This window comes from Papaver somniferum, chromosome 9 (genome assembly GCF_003573695.1).
Source record: "Papaver somniferum cultivar HN1 chromosome 9, ASM357369v1, whole genome shotgun sequence".
Classification (NCBI taxonomy): Eukaryota; Viridiplantae; Streptophyta; class Magnoliopsida; order Ranunculales; family Papaveraceae; genus Papaver; species Papaver somniferum.
In genome coordinates, this window is record NC_039366.1 from 69573145 (window position 1) to 69589195 (window position 16051).

Genomic DNA, 16051 nt, shown 5'->3' on the forward strand with positions numbered 1-16051 from the left:
AGACTGATTGGGGTTAAACTATAGTCCAGTCCGAAGTTAGCTTGGAGTAGGATAGTGTCTGTAGCGGCTTAATACAGTGTGTATTCAATCTGGACTAGGTCCCGAGGTTTTTCTGCATTTGCAGTTTCCTCGTTAACAAAATTTCTGGTGTCTGTGTTACTTCTTTTCCGCATTATATTTTATATAATTGAAATAATACAAGTTGTGCATTTGTGATCATAAATTGGAAATCCAACCTTTGGTTGTTGATTGATATTGAATGATCCTTGGACATTGGTCTTTGGTACCCTCCAAGTTATTCCTTGTATTTGATAAAGACTCGCTATTGTTTTTAGCTTGAGTAAAAATCAAATCAAGAGAGAGATATTAACTCCTTGAGATACTTTTATCTAGATTGAGTCTGACTGTCTAGTTGATTCTTTAGCAAAGTATTTCGAAGTTAGTCCATACAGATTGCTAAGCAAAATATTGGGTGGTGTTGTTAGATCCCCGCTTTTTCAACCACTACCCTCTTGAGAATAATCATTGATAGAACGATCCGATTCTGATTCATCCCCATCACCTAACATGTCGGAAGGAGTGTGAAAAGGGTGATTGGGATCTTTAATCATATGAACAATTAAAGGACGAATAGAGTGAAGAGTCATACGGGTAGAAAGTACTTCAGGACCGCTCTGGCTAACGGCTCGACCAAGTTGACGTTCCACACGTTCAATAAAAGTACTGGCGGACGACGACCCTACTTTTGGAGCCTGCGGAGAAACATTAGCGGTCCAGAAAGAAGGCAATCGCGGATTGGGTAATATACCAGCATCTCGTCTCATCTTCTTAGTGATTCGATCGTCCCTCCACTCCTTAATAGGCGGGTTAATATATTCTTCAAACATGAGGCCTCTAGGTTTGCAGCCGATAGGAGGAGAATTTTAGAAATGTGGGGAGAACCGAAATAACTAAGCAAGAGACTTGATAAAAAAAATAACACAAAGAGAGTAAGGGAATACCTTAGGAGGAGGAAATGTAGTCGGAGGAATTTGCAAAGGCTTCATAGGAGGAACACGCCTCCATTTCTTGGAATTGGACGAAGGAAGAGCACTACCTTTCCCATCCCCTTGAGAAAGATCGTCACCTGGAGGGGGGTCCCAGCTGGTAGAACAAGAGAGGCGACCCTTGTTGATCGAAGACAGCTTATACTTCTTAACAACCTCAGTATTCAATTTCACACGACCTGGGGCATGCATCTCCCTGAAATCCTTCTCGGTCAAAAGGCGGGGAGCATAGGGCTCCTTGATGAGTAGTTAAGCACATTCCGACTAACGCTATTGCGGTACCCAATCCACTCCCTAGTAACATGAACTTGGCGGTGGGGTTGATGGTAACTAAGATCAAAAAAGGATTGACGATCACTCATTTGAAGCCCACTTTTGAAAACAAAGCGATCAAAGATTTTCCGGACCTCTCTGTCTTCGTCCATCGAAGAAGGAAAGAAAACATCAAAAGGAACTCCTTGATCAAAGCCTAGCTTCCGCGCGACACGAACAGTGTTGTACGACTCGGAAGAGAATTTCCCACCATAAAAGCCAGGAAGACTCCCAAGTAAAACAGAGACGAGCATATCAAATTCGACCGCCGAAGGCATCTCCGCCGAAGAAATCCTTCGCGGGGTTTGGCTAACAAAATTGTAATGAAGAGAACCAGTACGACCGTCCTGATATGTGAGGGGATTAAACTCCGCACCCTTATCCATAAAGTCCTTAAGCTTCTCCTTAGGGTGAAGACCTTTCTTGTGATAAAGAGCCATCCGGGGATGACACTCTGGTTTTGTCACCAAATGCTTGGAACCATCCTTTCGAACGACTTCCTCTTGCCGAGAGAGCGACAAGGGATTCAAATGAGAAGGCCTATACTTAGGGAAGCGCTCCCAAGTCCATGCCTGAATGAAGTTGGCAGGAAGGAAAGTTTCAACCGTGTGGGATCCATCCACGCGACGAATATCGCGAACCATCAAGTCTAGATGATGATACAAACCACCCAGAAACATAGGGGAAAGTGGGAAAGATACACCACGATACATCAATACCGCCATAGGGATCATCTCGTTTTTGATAGTATCCCGGGGACTATACTCAAAGACATCATGAAAAAGACAAAAGAGTAGAAATGCAGCCAATTCCGCCCTGTCCGTCTCCCCCACTCGAGGAGGAACACCCTTGCCAGGACCAGATTGTAAAGGAGCCCAGTACTTGATCTAACATGAAAAAGAAGCTCGACGCTGTCCAGACTTTTGCTTTTGACCGCCTTTTACCTCCTTTACATCGTCAGTCCCTTTAGCAGGAGGAGGCTTTTGCCGAGCGGCTTTCATGGAAAACGCCATGAGTTTCGAGGAAGATGAAACGTATGCATGGGAATCATGAGGGTTTGACGCGGTAGCTTTATTTTTCCCTTTATCCGCTGGAGTGCCTACTTCATCCGAGGTTTCAACTTTGAGCTCGTCAGGTAATTGAAAAGACATGGACTTCGTCTTAGCCTTGAGTAAGCGGTCATGAAGCTTTCTGTCCTCGTCATCTAGAGATTTATAAAGACAGCAATTGTCATAGACTACGGAACCATGAACAGGCAAACCAGTAAGTGCCATTACATACTCTAAAACCGGGGTCGCTTCACCCCATGAAAACAAAAATGTATGAGAATCGATTCCCCAGCGCGCGCACAACCGATTTATGCTGCCATAATGTATGGAATACTCCAAAGCCGCCTCTATACCCAGAGAACGAATGGTAGCCGCGTTATCTGGATTCAAGCGGATGTAGTCAATCCATGGCTCCCAGGAGTCATGCGATTGAGCGGACGAACGATGGTCGATCATAGGAAAGGTGTAGTCTCTCCTATGGACTGCCAAGTGAGAGGAGTCTTCGAAATAAGGCACAGTGGGTGAGTCGTCCTGAGGACGAATAAGCCATTCCACATACCAAGACGGGGGAAATGGATGAGGATTAAACATGCGCGTGACCCAAACATCGTCTGTGGGGAAAAGAGTAGCGCCATCATCCCCAGCGGGGGGTCATATTTTATCTTTGAGACTGGGATTGTGTACAAATTCTTCTAACGTGTATAACTCAAGCCTGGGAGAAGAGTCACGGGCGGGGTGATCCGTTGGACATGATGAAAGGAAGGAACAAGAGAGTGAAAGAGAGATGGTAAAAGATGAAGATTCTGAGGCGAGGTCTCCTCTATTTATAGGAGGGTAAAAGGAGGAGCAGTTACTGAATAGATCAGTAACCGACGTCTCCCAAGAGTCATGAACTTAAACCGCCCAATAACTTCCATTTGCCATCGTGACACACACGTGTGACTGTTGACATGGTCTTTGACCATTTAAACAGTCAGGGGACTAATGTTGATACATGAAAATGATTAATCATACAAATAGCCTCCCCTTAACCTACCAAGGCTCCCCCTTTTCAGGAATAAAAGGGACTTGGGGACTAGGCCTAACCCATTAATATGGGAAGTCCTAGTCCACATAAGAATATACTAAGGAAGTTGGGCTTTGTCCTAAAGAGGAAGCCCTTTATGGTTTGATATTAACTTAAGGAGAGGGAAATGGTAGTTTAATAATATGTTAATCTTATGGGTGTTTATCCATAAGAGAGATACTATAAAAGGGAAAGAAGGTACACTTATTGGGATCATCATTAATTCCCCATTACTTCCATAAACCTATTCTCTCCTTGGGAATACTTTCTGTGATTAGGGTTAGTTCCTTCTTCCTACATTTTACCCCTCAACAGTATCAGAGCAGGTAAACACGTTTAAGATCTTACAAGTCAGTGTTTTTGGAAATCTGAGTCTGAGGACAGAATCTCTGACATATACACATACCAAGATTTCTTCTAAAGCTTTTAACTATGCCAAATGTCTTGGGAATACCTCGAAGGATTACTCCTTAGATGATTCTTCTGAATCCCGAGGTAATAAGATTGTTCCATCTTGTGTCAACAATTCTCTCTCCGATGAAACATTGGGCACTATGGCAAAAGCTGAAATGAAGCTCACCAGAATCTCAAAAAACTTTACTGCGATTATTGATTTTCAGGAACATGATCAGCTTATTGATGAATTTGAAAAGTCTCTTGATAGAGAACATGAACTCTATAGCATCATTGAGTCATTCTCTAAGAATATTGAAAAACTTCTCCAAAAAACTACTCTACAGCGCGAAAATATTAGTGTTCTTGAGGATATTGTTTAAGGAAGACTCAATTAGAGAGAAACGTTTGATCGAGACGCATTCATCAGAGCTTAACAGGCTTCGTTTCGAAAAAGAGAAACTAGAAGCATCCCTTACTCTAGCCGATAAACAATGCAGATCCTTGGAAAAGGAAACCACTGTCTTAAGGAGAAATTCTTCTGTACAAACTAATTCTCATGGATTGCAGTACATGAAGGATCTTCCAGAAGAAGGTTGTGACAAGAAAGGTTTACATAACTTGTAATCTTCTCATATGGCTATGAATTTAAAACAGGTGCCGTTTGTTGCTTCTCCTCCAAGAACCTGTACATTCGGTGGGAAAAAGAATCACTATGTTATCCATTGTTTTTCCAGGAGGAAATTTTTTTCTAAACTTCATATTTGCTTCTTTCCACTGTCAATGGAACAAATAGTCGGTCGACTACTGCAGTGAATCGCATGCCCACAGAAAACCAGAAACCTTATAAATATGAACTCTTTCCTAGAAATCATCACAGGGTTCAAATGCATTCTAGTGGTATAAATTCTTGTGCTGCTGATAAAAGCATTCCCTGTGTTTATAAGACTGTTTCTGGTAAATCTAAGTCTAAAAAATGGATCCCTCTCTATCCTGATCCTCTTGAACCAGTTGCAAGAGGTCCTAGATTTAGTCCTCAAAGAAAGCCTTCTGAAGGATATGATAAACACACTGTGTCTTACTCTTCTGGGATGAAAGACAGCCGAAGAAAGGCGAAGAACACGAAGATCAAACTGTTAGATGATATATACAACTCCTTTCTCGATGATCATAGTGGGATTAATTTCCACTCTACCACCTGACTCCAGGTATTCTTTTTCTTGTTTCTAACTTGAGAGGTGCAAGGAAATTTATGGAGAAATGCTCAAGTATGTTGTATATTATTTCAATTTGAGTTTTTTTTTTGTGTTGACGGTCCACAAACGTCTGCGTCCTCCCCTTGAGAGTTCTTAGGGTTTACAAAAACAAGAGTTTCCTTCTCTTGTCTACATACACATATATATTACTCTATATTGTGTCTTTCCATCCCTAACAAAAATTATATGGAGAAATCTGCAAAATCTCAAGAGATTGTGCATCTTGATATGGAGGAAGACGCTCAAGGACGTGAGTCAATTCAAGAGCTGGTTCTAAAGAAGATGCTTTAATTAAAGGATCACAACTCCATGATTGATGATTCTGTCAAGGATTTAATTCGTGTTCAGAACGATTCAAAGGTCGAGTTTGCAAATATTCAACTACAAATAAACTAAATCTTGGATGGTCAGGCCAGAATCCTTGCTAATCAGAATATTCTGATACGGAATCAAAAGAAGCTCATCATGGACTACGTCAAGGCTAGACAGCTTGCTCGGGTTGTTGATCGCAAAGTTAGTGTTCTAACTCATGAACACGGTGTGTCTGCAGTCAAGAGAATAAATGAAATCAGTGATACCTTCTTTGATGGATTCATTGAAAGATATGAGGTTCTTAACGAACTTTTATTTTCTCCTTTATTTTCCTAGTAAATCTTCTATTTTTCTTGTTTTGTTAGAAGAATAACTAGACTTTGGAATAGCCATTATTGTGATTACACATAGCTATGTCCAACGTTTTCATCTTCATGTTTTTAGATTTTTTTTTTTAAATTCTAAAATTGTTTGGAAGATGATTTTTGCAGTATTAATCTTTATGGTTTTATATATTGCAATATTGTTATGGGATATGTGTGTTTGCGTCCGTGAACTATGATTGTCCCATACCTCGTCAAAAGTAAAGTCTTTCATATGTCGATATGCATATATTGATAAAAGAATGAATAGACTTTTGACAAATACAAAAGTTAAGCCTATTATGTCAATTATTGATGGAAGATAGGTTAAAATCTTTTATTTGCAAGGATTTTGTCTATTGAATGTCGTTATGCGAATAGTGATGGAAATAGAATGAATCCTTGTGTATTCCGCAGTATTGATCTTCCTTGATCCATATTTTTATGTATTACTGTGAGGCTCCGTAAAGTGTCTAATGTTGAGCACTAAAAGACCAAGTTGATTACTTTTATGATTAGCTTAGTTGTTGTTCCGCGAGATACTTTATGTCGAGCATATTCAACTAAATTAATGATCTTGTTTGGTTATTTAGTTGTTGCTCCGTAAGTTTTCTTATGTCGATCATGACCAATTAAATTGATTACTTATGTGATTAGTTTGGTTGTGTATTTTGATTATATTAATTATGGTTTCTCTTGTGATTAATCTAATTGTATATATTTAAGTCTCCATAAGTTCATTTATGTTGAGCATTTTCGATTAAATTAATCATGGGTTCTCTTGTGGTTAATTTAATTGAGTATTTTGGATTCAAATTCATACTTGTATGTGATTTGTTATGTCCAAAGAAATCCTTCTTTTCTTTTGTAATTAAGGTCGCTCTTGTTGTTCTTTCGGGAATGACATATTATTGGGGAGAGTTCTTAATTGAACTTGTGCTTAATTGCCAAATCTTTGTGGGGAGTGCGGCTGTAGAATATTATAGGGGTTATCTTGTATCTTTATAAACTCCTTGATGAATGCATTTAGTTTCGGCTTTATGATTGAATCTAAATAAGATGATATGTGTTTCTTTCTTTTGGCCATGAAATGTCTCTTTCGGAAATTTCATTAGGATCCCGTTCTTGTACCTTTGCCAATTTTATTGACAAAAAGGGGGAGAATTAATATGTTGTTCACACTACTAATACACATGGTTTTCGGATCATTATGTAAGGGGGAGTGGTTTCCATGTGAGATGGAGTATTGACTAAGGGGGAGTGATACATATCACCATAGTATTGTTGTTGAAGTTGTGATACAATTGAACTTTGACGCTGTGTAATAATACTATGACACTGTATAACAATGATTGAGAACTTTTGTTTTCTCTTTGTTATAGCTACGGATTTTAAACAACAATGATGCTGAACTTCCAACCTTTGGGATCATTGGAGTACTTGGAAGTGACGAAGATTTCGAGTAATGTTGAAGATTAGGCATGTGGAATAGGAGCTACAAAAGTTTATTTATTTATTTTTTGTATTGCATATGTATTGATAGTTTTGTCACTAAAATTGACAAAGGGGGAGATTGTTAGAGCATTGCTCGGTCAAACTCGCATGTGTTGTTATGTCAAGCATGTTTGTCAATGTTAGTGATCAAAACTATAAGTCTTGATTTCTAGTCTACTATAACTAAGGTCTCGGACTACGATAGCAAGTGTAGTTGAGCTCAAGAACTCCATGGAAATCATCATACAAGAAGAAGGACTACTCAAGGAACCGGTGGATCTTCATCGACTAAAAGGTATGTGGAGACTTGAACTTATCATCACTCAAAAGTCTATTTATCTCCTATCTTGAGACAAAATTCGTTTTTCTATATAAACTTAGATTATACATATTTGCTATTTCGAGCCGAGTTTACCTCGCCTATCTATTTCTCGAAATATGTGTTGGTAAGCTTTCGCTTTAGCCAAGTTCATCTTTACCTAGTGACGAAAGTCATGACAAGTTTCAATCACTTTGAAAATTGCTTACTTTGACGAAAAATAGTTTGTGAATAACAACTATAGAATATCAACGTCCTCTAAGAATGTTTCAATGATTGAAATGAGAGTTTAGATAGTATAAACATTGGAGGATATAAGCATTTTTGTGGAAACATATATATGTATAAGTCCTTATTCCTTGAATCGAAGTTTGCGAACTTTGTTGATCAAGAGAACCGTAATAGTGGAGTGAGCTAAGTCCGCGAACTCAGTCCGCGAACCCAGTCCGCGAACTGGCGGAAGTTCTCGACCCGAGAAATTCTGCTGGAGTTTGTGAACTCCGTCCGGGAACTTAAGTCCGCGAACCCAGTCCGCGAACTTGAGTAGGTTATTTCTAAAAACGATGTTTATGAACTTATTATTATATAAACTAAGGAATGCAAATTGCAAACCGGGGCTATATAGTTCATCAACCCATTCGAGTGAATCAAATCATTTTTGCTTAGATTGTGTCTGGTGTAGTTACATAAGATTTCCTTGCAATTGAACAACTCTCTAACTAGTTCATTTGAGTCACTTGAACTAGTTATGGTGAAGAAGAATATGGTTGATATGAAAGTGATCATATGGCTAACCCTTTGGTTTACTATTGTTGAACCAAAAAATGTACAAGTTTGGGTACGGTTACACAAGCCTAGAAACGTGCATTTCATTTGTGTCTAACAAGCTAGTTTTCGATCTAACGGTTGAAAGATATTAGCTTGAATCTAATCGGGTTTTCATCTAACGGTGAATATTGAATGCTTTGTTACCAAGCTAACATTGATTGCAAACCATGATTTGAAAGACTATATAAGGGAGAACTCTAGCAACTGGGAAACCTAATCCCCACACCTTCTGTGTGATACTAGTTGTGCTAAGCTAGATTCGATTCTCCTTTAACCTTTGGTTTCTTCTTCTAAACCAGGTTAACGACTTAAATACTTCATTGGGATTGTGAAGACAGACCGATACTACTTTCTTGTAATTGTGTGATCTGATCTTGTTGTTTCTATTGTACGAGTATAATTGTAATAATTGGCTTGAGATTGATATCTCCGATAGGCAAGATATAAAAGTAATCACAAAAACTTCGTCTCATCGTTTGTGATTCCGCAATATTTTTTTCGCTGCGTCGATTAAGATTATTGTGAGGTGAGTGATAATACTAGGTTGTTCTTCGGGAATATAAGTCAGGGTTATCAATTGGTTTCTGTTCACCTTGATTTATCAAAAGACGGAACAAAGCTTGTAGGTATATTCGTGGGAGAAGGATTTATGTATTACCGTAGACTTTTCTCTGTGATACAGATTTGTTTATTAAAGTCTTCGAATTTGGGTCGTAGCAACTCTTAGTAGTGGGTGAGATCAGCTAAGGCAATCAAGTGCGCAGTATCCTGCTGGGATCAAAGACGTATGGAGCGCAACTGTACCTTGGATCAGTGTGAGATTGATTGGGGTTCAACTAATGTCCATACCGAAGTTAATTTGGAGTAGGCTAGTGTCTGTAGAGGCTTAATACAATGTGTGTTCAATCTAGACTAGGTCCCGGGGTTTTTCTGCATTTGCGGTTTCCTCGTTAACAAAATTCTGGTGTATGAGTTATTTATTTTCCGCGTTATATTTTGTTATATAATTGAAATATCATAGGTTTTGCGTTGTTCAATCAATTAGAATATCCGACCTTTTGGTTGTTGATTTAAATTGATTGACACTTGGATATTGGTCTTTGATACCATCCAAGTTATCTCTCTAGTATTTGATAAATACTCGCAGATTTAAATTTGTTTGATTATATATCAAATCGAGAGATTGAGATATAAACTCTTTGATATACTTTTTATCTAGATTGAGTCTGACTGTCTAGTTGATTCTCTAGAAAGTATATTGGAGTTAGTCCATACAGATTGCTAAGAGAAATATTGGGTGTGGTTGTTGTACCCCCGCTTTTTCAGTTACGTTGATGAAACTAATTTGACGACTAGCATCAAAATAAGGTTGGTGAACATCTACATCGATATCATCATTATCATCATATTCATCATCACTATCAACAACTCTTCTACTTGAACCTTCACCACTATCATACCTTCTCCTATACATAGTAATACAGAAAATAAAAAATAAATATAACATGAATTGATTCTTGGGTAATCGAACTGTTGGTAATGGTGAAGTTCCGGAACGATGGCCAAAATGAAAAGCGTTCTTGACCCGTAGCATAAAAACTTCCCCTGATTTTAATGGTACAATCAAAGCACAAAACGGTTAAGGAAATAGTGAGAAGGAGATGATGGTAGCCGGACCTTAGGTTTTTCACTCTTGGTTCTCAAAAATTTCGTGAAAGAAAAGAAAGATAAAAACAAGAAGACTCTTGGTTTATGAGTGGGGAGCTGGAACGGTGAACGAAACCGGACAAACTCGTTCATGTACTAGATTTTTCCAGTTAAGGGCCCAAATATTTTTTGGCAATTTTTATCCTGTTAAATAATTCTTAGCTTAATAAATTGATCCAAAGGATATTTAGAGCACAAAAATTTTTGATCGAAATGAAGTTTTATCGATGGAGGATAATATATATGTAAATAATTTTTTTTTGGAGCAAGGCTCAACAAAAAAATTAGTATAACATTTGCATAACATGACTCCAAGAAAGAATTTCTTTCTAACTACTTTTGCACTCAATAAAATTGAGAAACAACCAAGAGTCTGTTTTACAAATTTATCATAACACTATGAAAAAACATGCATGTGTCCTTGATGTCTTGTTTTATAACTTATTAAAAACAGTGTTTGCGGATAGCGTTTAGCACTACGTAGGGCAACTCTCTTAGTATAAGGAGACATCCTAAAGTTTTCACTAAAAAAATGCAATATATTTATCTTGACAAAGTGTATCAGGGTATGACCACTGAATAGTGTCATGTTTTATGAGGGAGTAATTTGTTAGATAAGGCTTGCACTCCTCTTATATCACATCCAATTTAGAACTCTTTGTGTTGCAAGAAAAGGGAGCATTTCCCTCACTTATCAGCAGATCAATGTCAACCTCAACATGAGCATTATTCATCATGACTTGATTTAATCTATCAAGAGAATCTTCTTTTTTCTGTAGAAACATCTCAACGTCAAGAGAGATTCTCAAGTTTTCAAGCCCTGAAAACACTTAAGATTTCAAAACTGGGGAAGGTCGAGAAAGTATATTTTCTATAGATTTAATCGAATCGGTCATGGGAAAAAATCCTGAATCCCATGGATCTGGTGGTACGTTTATCGAGATAACACATCTGTCAGTATAGTCAGATTGCCACCAACACTAACTTATGAGGTCTTAGCGTGTTTGCCTGCTCTGATACCGATTGAAATCGCGGGGGTACAACAACCACACCCAACTATTTTGTTTGGAAATCTGTATTGACTAAACTCCAATATAATTCCTAGAGTATAAACTTAATGAAACTCAATCAAGAAACATATCCAAGAGCTTTATCTCTTTCTCAATACAATCACTAAAACAAACAGATAGGAATCCGTGAACCTGATTTTTATGAGAATAACTCGGATGGTACCAAGACCAATATCCGAGTGTCAATCAAGTTCTATCCAACAAACAAGGTCGTATTTATCAATTGTGATTGAAAAATGCACGACCTGTGATATTTCAATTATATAAAGAAAGTGTTATGCGAAAAAGAAATAACACAGACACCAGAAATGTTGTTAACGAGGAAAACGAAAATGCAAAAAAAAACCGGGACCTAGTCTAGACTTGAACACCACATTGTATTAGGCCTCTACAGACTCTAGCCTACTACTAGTTAACTTCGGAGTGGAATGTAGTTGATCCCTAACCAAGTCTCACACGGAAGGTACAGTCGCGTTCCTTATGCCTCTTGAATCTCGCAAGACCTTGCAAAGTTGATTCCACTAGATGACGTCCTTTATTAGTGCACTTCATCTAAGCCATGCACTGGGCCTAGTCCTTTCTTGGACTATTAGTGTACTTCATCTAAGTCATACATGGAGCTTAGCCCTTTCTTGGGATATTGGTGCACTTCATCTAAGCCATGCACGGATCTTAGTCCTTTCTTGGACTATTAGTGTACTTCATCTAAGTCATACACGGAGCTTAGCCCTTTCTTGGGATATTAGGGCGCCTTATTATGTCGTACGCAAGGGTTTATCATGACTCGAAAGATAATTATAAAGTAGGTATTATTTATTATTATTTTTTTTAGCCGTCTGGCATACATTAACTTACTTAAGCATAATAAGTTTTAATCCATTTACCATTGCTAGGAGTATTAACGCGGGAGCCATTCATCCGCTTCAGATAGTAATATCCGCTTTCTTCTGCCTCACTGATCATATAAGGACCTTGCCAGTTGGCTGCAAACTTGCCTGCTTTCTCATTACGCTGGACGTGTAGCGTGATTTTCATTACCACCTCATTTACACTAAAGACTTGCTCTTTCACCTTTTTATTATAATATCTTATTGTTTGTTGCCTATACTTGTCCGCAAAATGTTCAGTTTTAGCTCGCCGTTCTTCCAAGGTATCTAAGTGAGCGAATCGACTGACTTCATCCGAGGTGTTAATGCTAGCCATAGCCACATGTGCTGATGGTATAGCGATTTATGCTTTTAATATCGTGTCCTCCCCGTACACCAGGGAATAGGGGGATGTGCCAGTGGAGCTTCTCTTGGAAATACGATATGCCCAAAGTGCAAGGGGTAGCTGCTCGTGCCAGCTTCTGTGATGGTCATATACCATCCGACTTAGTATCCTTAATAGTGTCTTGTTGGTTGCCTCAGCATGTCCGTTCCCCTGAGGGTAATAGACAGTTGAGGTGTGGAACTTGATTCCGTACTGGTCCAACAAATCTATGACAGTTTGATTAACAAAGGATATACGGTTGTCCGAGCGTATGATCATAGGTGCCCCAAATCGACAAATGATGTATTCTTTGATGAACGCGGCGATCGTAGCGCCCGAGTAATCTCGGAGCGGAATAGCCTCAACCCACTTGGTAGAGTATTCAGTTGCGGTGATGATATACTTGTGGCGTCCGGATGAAGTCGGGTTTATCGGTCCAATAATATCAAGTCCCCAACTATGGAAAGGCCATGGGGTGACGACACTGTGCAGCCAAGTGTGCGGGGCATGGATCAACGATCCGTGGATTTGGCATTGCTGACACTTCTTTACGTGTTCGGCGGTGTCGAATTCAATTGTGGGCCAGTAATACCCTCCTTCATGTAATTGCAGGAAGAGTTTTCTCATGCCTTGATGTTCAGCGTTGTGAGTCGTGGCCATGACCACTTCTGCTTCTTCTTGTGATAAGAAACGTAATATTCTATCGTCAAAGCTCTTCCTATAGAGCATGCCTTCGTTCAGGAAGAATCGCCCGGATTTCTTTTGGATCTTCAGTGCATCTTGTCTGTTAAGCGGAAATTTCTCGTGATGGAGATAATCAATGTACGGTTGTCTACAGTCCTCTATCTCCGCACTGCATACTTTCGTTTGTTGTGGAGGCGCCTGGCAGTCTTCACATTTATCTTGGATCATTGCGGCTTGGACTTTCATATTTGGCCAATACACACCCATCCTTTGCAATCTACGATATAACGGAACTCCTCATGTTTGTCCGCATGACTCTTTGTGGACGCGATTTAATAGTTCTTGTGCTTCTATTTTCCTACACATCGTGACAATGCCCCTCCGGATGACCGGAAGTATAATGCCTCTCGGACCACAACGAATTGTTTTAGCACTTTCGTAGGCAGTAACTGCTCATCCGCTGTTTTAGTCAAGTCTTCGGGGTATGCCGCCCTCCAATCATCCTTCAGTTCAAACACCGCGTCCTCTTTCCATGTACTAGACAACGCTCTTCTTTTCACCACTATGGTTCCTTCATCGGCTTCATTCAAAGGTAGGTTTTCTGCCAAGGTGGCCAGGGCATCCTCATGCCTATTGGTTGATCTTCCAGTATGCTCGACCATAATGCTCCCTCTTCTTGCTATTAGTTCTTGAGATTCCGCTCGATAGGGTGCTATATGTGGTTCTTTTACCTTAAAGTCGACGAATATATGATTTGTGACCATCTTGGAATCCCCTTTGACATTGATATCCCCTAGGTTGAGATCTTCTTCCATCCGTAATCCAAGAATTAACGCTTCATATTCCGCAACATTATTGCTGCATTCGAAGTCTAGCTTGAGAGCAAACGACATAAGTTCTTTCTTTGGTGTTTCAAAAACTATCCCTGCTCCTCCGTAGGAGCCATATGACGATTCATCAAAAAAAATTGTCCATCGTTTTTCCTCTTCAACTTTTTTGTGTAGCATATACGAGCGCCAAAACGCATGTTCCGCTCTCGAGTACCTGAACTCCGCATCCCTAAAGCCTCTGCTGATATAGTGAATCGGACATAACTGATCATTGCTGAGATCCTGAGCCAAAAGTACCCCAATCGCCACGTTGGTGAACGTTGTGTAAAAATTACAGGGGTTCACCCTTGACGGGAGGTCGTAGGACCTTCGTGCTAACCAAGCATTCTTTTAATTTCTGAAAGGCCCGCTCTTGATCTTCTCCCCATTCAAACTGTTTATTCTTCTTTAATAGTGGTGTAGACGCTGACAGCAACTGTGCCAGCCCAGGGATGAATATCGGGACATAAGAAACTCTCCCTATGAAAGTTTGTAACTCTTTTACGTTCACGGGTGACCTCATAGTAGTTATTGCTTCGACTTTATCCGGATCGATCTGTATTCCTTCGTTTGTAACAACAAATCCCAAGAACTTCCCGGAGGTAACTCCAAAAGCGCATTTGAGAGGGTTCATCTTTAAACGGTACTTCCTACATCTATTGAAGACGCATCTCAAGTGATCAAGATGGTCTTCTCGAGCTCAAGACTTAAACACCACATCATCTATGTAAACTTCCATGATTTGATGCATCATGTCATGAAAAATTGCCTCCATTGCCCGTTGGTAAGTGGCGCCCGCATTCTTAAGACCAAATGGCATTAATGCATAATAGAAGTTTCCACACGGAGTTTGGAACGCCGTTTTGTGCGCGTCTTCTGTAGACATATTTACTTGGTTGTATCCGCTGAATCCGTCCATGGAAGAGAACATACCATACCCGCATGTGTTATTCACCATTACATCTATATTTGGTACTGGGAAATCATCCTTAGGGAATGCTCGATTCAAGTCTCGATAGTCGACACAACAACGGACTTTCCCATTCTTCTTTTCCACAGGCACGATATTAGATAACCATTACGGATGTTGGATCGGTTTGATGAACTCTGCTTTTAGTAGTTTCCCCACTTCTTCTTTGATCGCCAGTTCTATCTTCTCCGAAAAATTGCGGCTTCGTTGCTTGATTGGCTTATACTCGGGCGACACATTAAGATTATGTGGTATCAAGCTGCTGTCGAGTCCAGGCATCTCGTCGTATATGAAGGCAGATACATCTCGATATTCTCGAAGTAATTTGATCATTCGTGACTTCTCTTACTTTTTAAGGTGTTTGCTAATGCGTACGCAACGAGGTTCGTCCTCCGAGCCGAGGTTCACTTCTTCTAGTGTATCAAGTGTCGGGTCAACCTTCTCCTTTTCTTTGGGCAGACTATTGATTATCTCTTCTTTCGAGGCGGGCGATTTCTCTTCTGTTGGTAATTCTTCAAGTATTGGGTCCGATTTAATCATTTCTTCATCTATTAATGACATAGCACAATCATGTTTAGAATTGGAAGATTCCCCGACTAATTGCTATAAGCGATAGACATGTCCGCCCTCAAGTCGTGAGAAACGCTTGAATTACATATTATTTGTCTCAACCATATTTCTCTTATTTCCTATGGCAGGTCTCATCCGTGAAGGGCTAAATACCGATTTACATTTCCCTTTTGCTTGTTCTTCCGGTTGAAATTCCTCCCATTTTGGCAACGGTGTCAGATGCTCTGGATGTTCTTCCTGATCCTGAATTGACTGCGTGTAAAAGACAGTGTCCGCCATGTAAGCTTCCTCTGGTGCGAACGGGTTGCCTGTAGTCGGAATCCGAAATTGCTTTCCCCCAATGTTAGTTTTGACGCATTGGTGGTAAGTCGATGCAACTACCTTGTGATTCAATAACCATCCTCGTCCTAGAAGTACGTGGAAAGTTGTGTCGTCTTCTAATACGTAAAAAGGAGTGATAGCTCTGATCGGTCTGATCTTCATCATTAGGTGT